The sequence below is a fragment of the Mya arenaria genome, chromosome 17 (genome assembly GCF_026914265.1).
Source record: "Mya arenaria isolate MELC-2E11 chromosome 17, ASM2691426v1".
Classification (NCBI taxonomy): domain Eukaryota; kingdom Metazoa; phylum Mollusca; class Bivalvia; order Myida; family Myidae; genus Mya; species Mya arenaria.
In genome coordinates, this window is record NC_069138.1 from 53,416,277 (window position 1) to 53,428,149 (window position 11,873).

Consider the following 11,873-nt stretch of genomic DNA (forward strand, 5'->3'; position numbering starts at 1 on the left):
AGATAGCTATGTAGATGCAAATTGTTGCGAAAACAGATATTGACTCGTAATCATTTTCATTCAGTTTTATTATGCTCCCCGAAAAATTTCGGGGGAGCATATAGTCGCCGCCTTGTCCGTCCGTCCGTCCGTCTTTCCGTCCGTCCCCTTTTCTTGTCCGGGACATAACTTTGAAACAACAAGAGGTATCAACATGAAACTTTGTAGGTAGATAGATCTCATTGAGTAGGTGTGCAGTGCACAAGAACCGTAACTCTGCCTTGCCTAATTTTTTAATTATCCCCCTTTGTTTATTTTCACACTTTGAACTTTGTTCAGGACATAACTCTAAAACTATAAGAGGTATCAACATGAAACATTGTAGGTAGATAGATCTCATTAAGTAGGTTTGCAGTGCACAAGAACTGTAACACTGTCTTGCCTACTTTTGGAGTTACCGTAAAATTCCTATTAAACGCCCCATGCCCTAATAAAGGCCCCCCCAGGTTTTTTGACAAGGAAAAAAAATTACTCACCAGTAACTATAAAACTATTAGAGATATCAACATGAAACTTTGTAGGTAGCTAGATATAATTGGATAGAACTGCAATGCTTAAAGAACCTAAACAAAGCCTGGTCTAATTTTGGAGTTATTGCCCTTCGTTCATTTTTACACTTTGAATTTTACCCGGGACATAACTCTGATATCATCAGGAAACTTTATAGATAGATAGATCTCATTGAATAGAAGTGCAGTGCAAAAAAAAACTCCGCCTTGCCTAATTTTGGAGTTTTTGCCCTTTGTTCATTTTTTTTATACTTTCCTGTGTCCAGAACCTTCTCGGGGAGCATCACCCGGTTCAACCGGTTCTTGTTATACATAATCATATACATGTATGCTGGAGTGGTTGTCATTCATTAAAGCTAAATGTGAGGTCATAATTATACTTTGCATATTTAGTGGCTGATGATTCAGAAGAGAATGAAGGTATGGATTCAACAAGCACTTCTAGCGGCAGTTCAGCATTTTCTGAATCAGATTCCAGTGTGCACATGATTGAATCAAGTGTTGAAAATTCAAACTGCAAAGGTATGACCCTTAACCTTGCTATACAGAAACCTAACCATTGTTTGCAGGCCAGTGTATATATAATCAACTTTCTGTATGATCAGGGTCTACATACTTAAAAGACGTTTGTTTTGATGATCTCTTGGCCTAGGCCAATTTTTAATCAAGGTCAACTGTATTTAAAAATCAGGTCACCAACTTGAATCAAAGAAAAATCTTGCTTATACTCTGAAGGGCCATTTTGAATCCACTCACAATGAAAGTTGGTCTTAATCTTTATCTATATATTTTTTGATCAAGTTTGATTCTGGGTCATATTGGGTAAACAACTAGGTCACCAGGTGAAACATAAGATAAACCTTGTTAGTCCCCTACCGGTTTAACCGGAGGGGACTTTAGGTTAATTGCCTCTCGTCCGTCCGCAAAAACTTGATCCCGCGATAACTCAAAAAGTACTGAAAATAATTTTTATGAAACTTGAAATATGGTCTGTCCATCACACTTTCGTGTCCGGTCCATAACTTTGTCATTTATCAAAGGAATTTGAAATAACTTGGCACAAATGTTTGTTATAATAAGACGGTGTCATGTGCAACAATCAGACCCCTACCTCCAAGGTCAAGGGCGCACTTGCTCATTCAAGGTCAACATTGTCTATTTGAGGGTATATGTCGTGTCCGGTCCATAACTTTCTTATCTTTTAAGGGATTTTGTAAATACTTGCCATAATTGCTCACAATAATGAGAAAATGTGTCATGCGCAACAACCAGTCACCTACCTCCAAGGTCACACTTGGAAGTTAAAGATTAACATAGTCTGTTACAGGGTATATTTCGTGTCCGGTCCATAACTTTGTCATTTATCAAAGGAATTTAAAATAACTTGGCACAAATGTTTGTTATAATAAGACAATGTGTCATGCACAACAATCAGACCCCTTCCTCCAAGGTCAAGGTCTTACTTGCTCATATAAGGTCAACATTGTCTATTTGAGGGTATATGTCGTGTCCGGTCTATAACTTTCTTATCTTTGAAAGGATTTTGTAAATACTTGCCACAATTGTTAACAATAATGAGATGATGTGTCATGTATAACAGTGGGTCACCTACCTCCAAGGTCAAGGTCACACTTGGAGGTCAAAGATTGATATAGTCTGTTATAGGGTATATTTTGTGTTCGGTCCATAACTTTTTCATATATCAAAGGATCTTGAAAATACTTGGCAAAAATAGTCACTATAATAAGACGATGTGTCATGCGCAACACCTTCATCCCTACATCCAAGGTCAAGGTCATATTTCAAGGTCAAAAATTAACATTGTCTGTTAAAGGGTATGTATTGTGTCCGATCTAGAACTTCCTCATAGTTCAAGGGATTTTGAAATAACTTGGCACAAATAGTCACAATAATAAGAAGATATGACAAGTACAACACCTGCACCCCTACCTCCAAGGTCAAGGTCAAACTTAGAGGTCAAAAGTTAACAGAGTCTGTTATATGGTATACTTTGTGTCCTGTCCATAACTTCTTCATAGATCAAGGGATTTTGAAAATACTTGGAATAAATAGTCACAATAATAAGACGATATGTCAGGTCCATATCATAGGTCCATACCTCCAAGGTCACACTAAGAGGTCAAAGATTAACATAGTCTGTTATTGGGTATATTTTGTGTCCCATCTATAACTTCTTCATAGTTAAAGGGATTTTGAAAATAGTTACAATAATAAGACGATATGTCATGCACAACTCCTGGACCCCTACCTCCAAGGTCAAGGTCACACTAAGAGGTCAAAGCTTAACATTCATTTTTATTTCTTTAAGAAATTTATTGTTGCATTTGCAGATCTAGCATTGATCATAATTTTGGACTGAAAATCCTTAGATCCATACCTCCATCTTTTGAAATAGCACAATTTTATGCTTCATATAAAACTTCCCCGAGGCGGGGGACGTTGGTAACTCTGTTACAAATTTTTGTCTTCTTAACACCTGTGCAATTTAATGCTATTTTGATACCCTCGGTTTGCATGCATGCAATGGATAATAATTAACAACAGTTTCTAAATGAAATAACATCAACATTACCTTTATAAACTGGTCACAAATAAAAGCAACCTTTATAGAAAAACATTAGATATAATTTTTCCTCTTTAGATAATTGCATGTTTTACATTCCAGAAGACTTTCTCCAGAACTGGCCAAAGTATGACCAGAAAGAAAGGGGATTAACTGTTAGTGAAATTGTAGAAATAATGGCATTTAAAGACCTTTCTGCTTCACAACTTTGTAAACATGTACCTGATCCATCATCAGATTCTGTGTTTGTTGTTGATCTAAATTCCGTGAGTGAGAAAGATCTTTCGTGTGATGATAGTGGCAGTTACAACAGTCATTCGACTCCAACTGTTGTTGTCGAAGTATCATCTCAAAATAAAAAAAGTGACAAACATTAAAACATTGTCAAGGCGAAGACTAAATATAGAGGACCCAATTCTAAAAGATGAAAATGTATACACTGTAAAACGGTTGTACAGTGAACGAAAAGGAAGACTTGGGCTAGACAAATACACTAGAATTATCAGTAAGGTGTATTCTTGTCATGGTATAGAGAAATATTCTATTATTCAGTATTTGGGAGCATGTATGCATTCTGGTCAAGCGCACAAGAACTCGAAAGACAAGAATAAGCTATATGTAAGAACGAAGCCATCTGTTATCGAAAGGGAAAAAAAGCCTTTTACATAACCAACCACCAAAGAAGGTCATTGATTTGATAGATGAAGAAAATGGAGGGCTTTTGAGTGTACATTCATCTAGCGATAGACCTCGTGATAGACGACAGCTTTACAACATCAAACATAAACAAAGTAACAAAAACAGATCAAGAAATACCGGACCAGTAACAACACCTGATTTTACTCAATTAATTGCAGAAATGGACAATGGAAAATTTATCAAGAATATTGACTTTTCATTTAGATCTAAACAAGGAAGAATTCATCCAAACACATTTGCCATGACTGAAAATTGTGTAACCTGGATTAAAATGTTTTGCAGCCCATTCAGTTCTGTAAAATCTCAGCTTGGTATAGACATGACATATAAAGTTGGCCCTTTTTACACCACCTGTTTAAGTTTTCCTCACCCACATTTTGTTCATAAAGATAACAAACAATGTCACCCAACCATATTTGCAGGAATGATGACAAGCACTGGTCGACAAGAACATGACTACAGATACTTGGCAAATCAACTTAAATTATGTGGAATAACAAATCTGATTTATGGAACTGATGGGGAAATAGCACTTGAAATGGGGTTTGAAAGAATATTCCCAATAGAAAGTAAAGATCAGAATCAGAAAAATATAAAGCTGAGATGTTTTAACCATATGAAGGATGATATACTGAAGAATTTAAAAAAATACAATATCACGAAGGAAGCAACCAATGAAATAATAAAAGATATACTGGGTTTTGAAATAAACGGAGTTAAAGTAGCAGGTCTGGTAGACGAAGATCAGGAATGCTTTGAAAATAGATATAATAATGTATCTTCAACATGGCCACCACAGTTTAAGGATTATATTGAGTCTGACAAATTGAAAGTTCGTTCTTTAAAAAGCACCTTCTTGAAGAGTATGGGTAAAGAGGTGAGAACAGATGCTGGGCTGGGAAATCCTCCAAATAAATTCGATAACCAGAGGGCAGAATCAATAAATAACGTGCTTAAAGAAGCAACCGGAGGTCAATATGTAGCGCAGTCTGCAGTGCATGACATCATTTACACACATGTAGTTCAAAGTCAACAAAATGAACTTATCAAGGCTATATATGGTTGTGGGGAATACAGGCTGTCTAAAGATTATGAACACTTTGAAATTAGTCCACAAAAATGGAAATCCATGAGCAACTTCCAAAGAATAAATTACACAAACAAGGTTTTGCAATGTAAAATACCAGAAGAGAACAAGCAAAAGGTTATCACCCGCAAGTTATCTATACAACCTCAGGACTGTACCGAAAACCTATATTCTCTGCCTCCTACAATTGTCGAGCAGCTTTGGAAAAATGCAGAAATGATGTTGTCAAACGACTATGTAAGGGAATTAGAGAATGGAAGCTTTTGTATTGCAGAGGATGACAATGCTTATATCATCAAACAAAACAAGAATACATTTGTTTGCAACTGTCCAGATTTCCAAAAAATAAGTCTTTGTCCACATGCTTTGGTTATTGCAGATGAAAAAAGCTGTCTGGTTTCTTTTATTTCTAGCTTCAAGTATAATCCATCAGCCGTTATAAACAAACACAATGTGCATGGTGCAGGTGAACGCAAGACCAAAAAGCCAAGAAAAGGTATGTAAAAAAAAAACCTATAGAAAGGTTAATAAAGGCTGCTAAATCGGATGTGGATTATTATGCAATAAACCTACAAGAAAGAAGACCCTTCCAATTTTCTGAAGTATGGCACAATGATTTCCCGTTCTATTTCATTTATGTAAACAGTGAATCACTTCGCACAAGAAAAGTATTGAAATGTGTATCATGTGACAACATCATTGGTAGGGTCAATGCAGTACCACCTTATGATATAGTACTATCACACCTGGAGAGATACATGTATCCTCATCGAAAAGACGACGGGAAGGTTGAGATGAGACCAACAGTTTCGAAAACCGCCTTAAAGTTATATTGTGTGAAGAGGTCTTGTGTCTTGAGGAGGCATCCATACTTCTGGTGTGGTATGCTAAACACAGAAAATATCACTCCTTCAGACTTGCACAAGAAGCTGTTAAGAGAGGAGTTTGGGTTTCTGTTTAATAGACAGGCCTAGAATCCTTATTTTTATATGAAATGATTGTTCAATGAACAGTTTTCTCCTAGATGTGTTTCTAGTCTTATTAGGACCAGAAAGGGCAACAGCAGCCTCAACATTGTGATCATCATAAATTGACTGATTAATTATGAATTGACATGTAATTTTATGGATTGTATATGTTTTACTTTAATGTACAGTATATGCTAGAATAGTTACTTGTTGCCTGAATTTTAACAGTTTTTAGAATGTCAGACTGGTCCAAGTTTTTCTTTATAGATATACGAGGGTTGAACGCAATACTGTAGTAACTCACATTTTTACCGAAATTGACTTTTTGTCATTTTTCATTGTATTTCATGGTAATACTGTACATAAGCTGTAAAAATATAAAGCTCACATTCTACTCTTTTTTTATTTTTTCAAAAATGCAATATAGTAGTAACTCACTAAGATAAAATGATTTACCGCAATACAGTAGTATGTCTACCTGCTACAGTATTGCGGGAAATTTATTTCCTCTATCAGTGTCTTTTTCACTGCAACACTGTAGTAAGTTTCTTAACTTTATTATTACAGACAAATTATTGTTTTATTTTCTTTGCTGTAGGTACTATAATGCAATAGTAGACATTTTTGAATTAAGGGGTCAGCCTTTTCAACTTCTGAGTGAAGGTATTAATTAACCCCAAAACAAGAATTGCTTTTGCCTTCTGTGACAATCAGAATTGACTTTTCTTCAAACTTTTGGAGTAAACAAGATATTTTGTTTTTTTTTTCAAAATATCATTCAGTAATACTTTAATGTTATACAAAATTAACAATTGTTACAAAGAGATACATGAAAAAGCAGAAATTAAGAGTATTCGCCAGTGTACGCACAAAATAGTGAAATGCAAGCATTTTTGATTAGATTTTAAATTTTTGTGAAGTGCAAATACGTATATAATTATGCAGTCAGAATTTGTCTAATATCTCCGCAGAAAAAAAGAAACTTGAGGCAATTATGTATAAATGATATAATTGATACTTAAAAGCTTTATTTCTTTTTCAGTGCTATGAAATATATTTAGGCTTAGTAAATGGATGCTTGCATTCTTTTAGGATAAATTGTGTGTTGGGTACACCCCTGAGTCAGAAAGTAAATAGACACAAATGTTATAGGTAAATCAGGATGAACAAGTGGGTTGGGCAGGGGATTAAGAGTTTTAAGAGAAAGTCATTTCAGTCATTAACCAGTTTTATATTTTTCATATTTTGTACTTCAAATGAAAATTTACCGTAATGATTTAATTGTGTTTTTTTTTTGTTGACATCTTGGAGTAATGCATAATAATTATATAAAATAAATTGTATCAATTTTAAAAATTGCGACTTGTTATTCGCGTGAATCATGGTGGAAAACTGAACAAGACAAGCTTTTAGTATTTACAAAACAAAACTGACACCGTTTAATTTGTTAAAACCATGAAAACGCCTATTTCCAAACACGACATATTCAGTGGAGTTATACATAACATAAAAAATTGCAACATTACTTACTATTCAAACAGTCCTGATCTACCCCATTACATAGGGCTGTTATACCAAGATTGCAGAATACTGCATTTAGAAGTTCAACACCCCACCCCACATGGTTAAGGTTAAAATGATATTACGTTGATACATTTACAGCTTCCACATTTCTGCATACTTTGCGGAACGAAACGGAATAACAATTTATAGAGTTGAAGACGTGGTTTGTACACAACGCTGACTTTAATAGTGAAATTTCAGATTTATTAGTGCATGCACAATCAAATTATGTATGGCAAACATGTTTTAAATTTAATTTGTTTACGATTTGTTAGGGAAGTTGGCAGCTACAAATCTTGTTCCGTTCCGTTCCGCTAAATATCATTATCCTAGGGGATATTTATACTTTGCGGAACGAAGCGGAATCACAATTTATAGAGTTGAAGACAAGGTTTGTACACAATGCTGACTGTAATAGTGATATTTCAGCTTTATTAGTGCATGTACTTTCAAAAAAATATATGGCAAACATGTTCTCAAATTTGATTTGTGTAAGATTAGATAGTTTTCACTTTTCTGTATATGATTAATATGTTGTCATTTCTAAAAACAAAGTAAAGAGTCTTCATTAGCAGCGCAGGATAGCAGGATAACTGATTATATATAAGTGAAGTTTATACAAGCATTATAAAGGAGGAAATGAGTCATAAATAACAAATCTTGTTCCGTTCCGTTCCGCTAAATATCATTATCCTAGGGGATATTTATACTTTGCGGAACGAAACGGAATCAATTTATAGAGTTGAAGACATGGTTTGTACACAATGCCGACTATAATAGTGATATTTCAACTTTTATTAGTGCATGCATATTCAAATTATATATTGCAAATGTGTTTTCAAATTTAATTTGTTTACGATAATTATATAACTTTCTAACCCGCCCGCTTAGATCAGTAGGTAGGAGCATCAGTGTCGCGAGTTCGATCCTTGGGTGGGCAATGTTCTCCATGAAGATGACAAGTCATTTAGTCTGACATCATTTGTACTCCACCTCTGATTCTTGTGGGGAAGTTGGCAGTCACAAATCTTGTTTGGTTCCGTAAGCTAAATATCATTATCTTAGGGGAAATCTTGTTCCGTTCCATTCCGCTAAATATCATTATCCTAGGGGATATTTATACTTTGCGGAACGAAACGGAATCACAATTTATAGAGTTGAAGACAAGGATTGTACATAATGCTGACTGTAATAGTGATATTTCAGTGTTATTAGTGCATGCACATTCAAATTATATAGCAAACATGTTTTTAAATTTAATTTGTTTACGATAATGATATAGTTTCCAACACGCACACTTAGGTCTGTAGGTAAGAGCGTCGGTCTTCGGGTCGCAGAGTCGCAAGTTCGATCCGGGAAGTTGGCAGTTACTTGCGGAGAACAGGTAAGTACGGGTACAGAATCCAGGAACACCGTTTAGGTTAACTGCCCATCGTTACATGACTGAAATACTGTTGAAAACGGTGTTATATAAGTTCCACATTTCTGTATTTGATTTATATGTTGTGATTTCTAAAAGTGACGAGTCTTCATTAGCAGGATATGTAACCTGCGATTTTGTTTATGCATCATGAATGATTATTAATATGTGAAGTTTATACAAGCATTATAAAGGAGGATATGGATATTGAATAACAAATCTTGTTCCGTTCCGTTCCGCTAAATATCATTATCCTAGGGGATATTTATACTTTGCGGAACGAAACGGAATCACAATTTATAGAGTTGAAGACATGGTTTGTACACAATGCTGACTGTAATAGTGATACATGTATTTCAGCTTTATTAGTGCATGCACATTCAAATTATATGTTTTTAAATCGAATGTGTTTACGATAATTATAGAAGTTTCCAACCCGCCCGCTTAGATCAATAAGTAGGAGCGTCGGTGTCTAAGTTCGATCCTTGGGCGGGCAATGTTCTCCGTGCCGATTTGATAAGACATTTAGTCTGACATCATTTGTCCTCCACCTCTGATTCATGTAGGGAAGTTGGCAGCTACAAATCTTGTTCCGTTCCGTTCCGTTCCGCTAAATATCATTATCCTAGGGGATATTTATACTTTGCGGAACGAAACGGAATCACAATTTATAGAGTTGAAGACATGGTTTGTACACAATGCCGACTGTAATAGTGATATTTCAACTTTATTAATATTAATTATTAATATCAATTTATATATGGCAAGCATGTTTTCAAATTTAATTTGTTTACGATGATTATTAATATTTTTTTAGAATTTTATATAATACAAAATGAGTGTACTGGATATGACGGCCATTCGATACATATTAAAGAGGTCCTGATATCGCCAAAAAGTATTTAGATTGTCTACTCATATTTTTTTTTCATTCGTCAGTTTATATGAATAATAAATATTAAATTACTGCAACAAGTGCAAAACATTTAAATATATAAATTTTATGGCGATAGGATTTCCTATATTGACTAAGTCAAGAACATAGTTTTTAAAACAGCTAGGTTGCATGTAATAAATTCGTGTACCTGTAATATACCAGGATGAAAAATTCCATTGACAAGAAAAAATAAATCTTGTTCCGTTCCGTTCCGCTAAATATCATTATCCTAGGGGATATTTATACTTTGCGGAACGAAACGGAATCACAATTTATAGAGTTGAAGACATGGTTTGTACACAATGCTGACTGTAATAGTGATACATGTATTTCAGCTTTATTAGTGCATGCACATTCAAAATATATGTTTTTAAATTGAATTTGTTTACGATAATTATAGAAGTTTCCAACCCGCCCGCTTAGATCAATAAGTAGAAGCGTCGGTGTCTAAGTTCGATCCTTGGGCGGGCAATGTTCTCCGTGCCGATTTGATAAGACATTTAGTCTGACATCATTTGTCCTCCACCTCTGATTCATGTAGGGAAGTTGGCAGCTACAAATCTTGTTCCGTTCCGTTCCGCTAAATATCATTATCCTAGGGGATATTTATACTTTGCGGAACGAAACGGAATCACAATTTATAGAGTTGAAGACATGGTTTGTACACAATGCCGACTGTAATAGTGATATTTCAACTTTATTAGTGCATGTAATATCAATTTATATATGGCAAGCATGTTTTCAAATATAATTTGTTTACGATGATTATTAATATTTTTTAGAATTTTATATAATACAAAATGAGTGTACTGGATAGGACGGCCATTCGATACATATTAAAGAGGTCCTGATATCGCCAAAAAATATTTAGATTGTCTACTCATTTTTTTTATATTCGTCAGTGTATATGAATAATAAATATTAAATTACTGCAACAAGTGCAAAACATTTAAATATATAAATTTTATGGCGATAGGATTTCCTATATTGACTAAGTCAAGAACATAGTTTTTTAAAACAGCTAGGTTGCATGTAATAAATTCGTGTACCTGTAATATACCAGGATGAAAAATTCCATTGACAAGAAAAAATAAATCTTGTTCCGTTCCGTTCCGCTAAATATCATTATCCTAGGGGATATTTATACTTTGCGGAACGAAACGGAACAACTGTTTGCAGTCCCGAAGATTTTAATATCCATTTAGAAGTGGGTTTTCAGATGGTTCAGTTCGAAAAAGCCCTTGATCGACTGTTCGCTAGGCAGTTTCAATATATCATTATTATTATTTAATATATTTACATATTAGTAAAAAAATGCTGTGCCCCGTGTGGTGCCTCAATGTTTGTTCCGTTCCGTTTCGTTCCGTTCCGCAAAGTATAAATAGCCCATTTTACTGCTTGTTTCATCAATCGAAGGTATGTAAATTTAATACCAATTGTATGTATTATGTAATTGTTTGTCGATGTTAACATATCCTATGGTGATGCCCTTTCATGAGGACCACTATACCTTAGTTTAAACATATTTATTTTACAACGATTGTGAAACAAGTAATTACAACATTTATTTATATTAATTACTCTCGTTGGCACGATTTTATGCGAGAGTATGGTCTTGTGTTGTGGGCGAAACTGGAGATCCCGGAGAAAACCCACTTGTCCGGCTTGGTGACCACATACCAAACTCACATGCGCCAAAGCCGGGAATCGACCCGGGTGGCTTAGGTGAGAAGCGAGTGCGCTAACCGGACAACCGGAGAATTCTAGGATCAAGACAGAATTAAAACTATTTTTTTTTAATTGTTTTTATTTGAATGAAAGTTTAGGGAAAATTGAATTAAATGTTGCTGTTGTTTTAATTTTGTTTCCGTTATTTTCGCTTCCAATTTTTAATTACATTACTTTTGTAAATAATACATGTGTAATTTCTTTAAAACTGAAAAACAACTTTTGTGTTTTCACAGGAGCTGTCTTAATTTTTCAACTTGACCATATGGGTATTGAATTTGGGCTGATCCTAAATTATGTTAGTCCCCTTTCAAAAAGTTAATTGTAAAAAATATACAG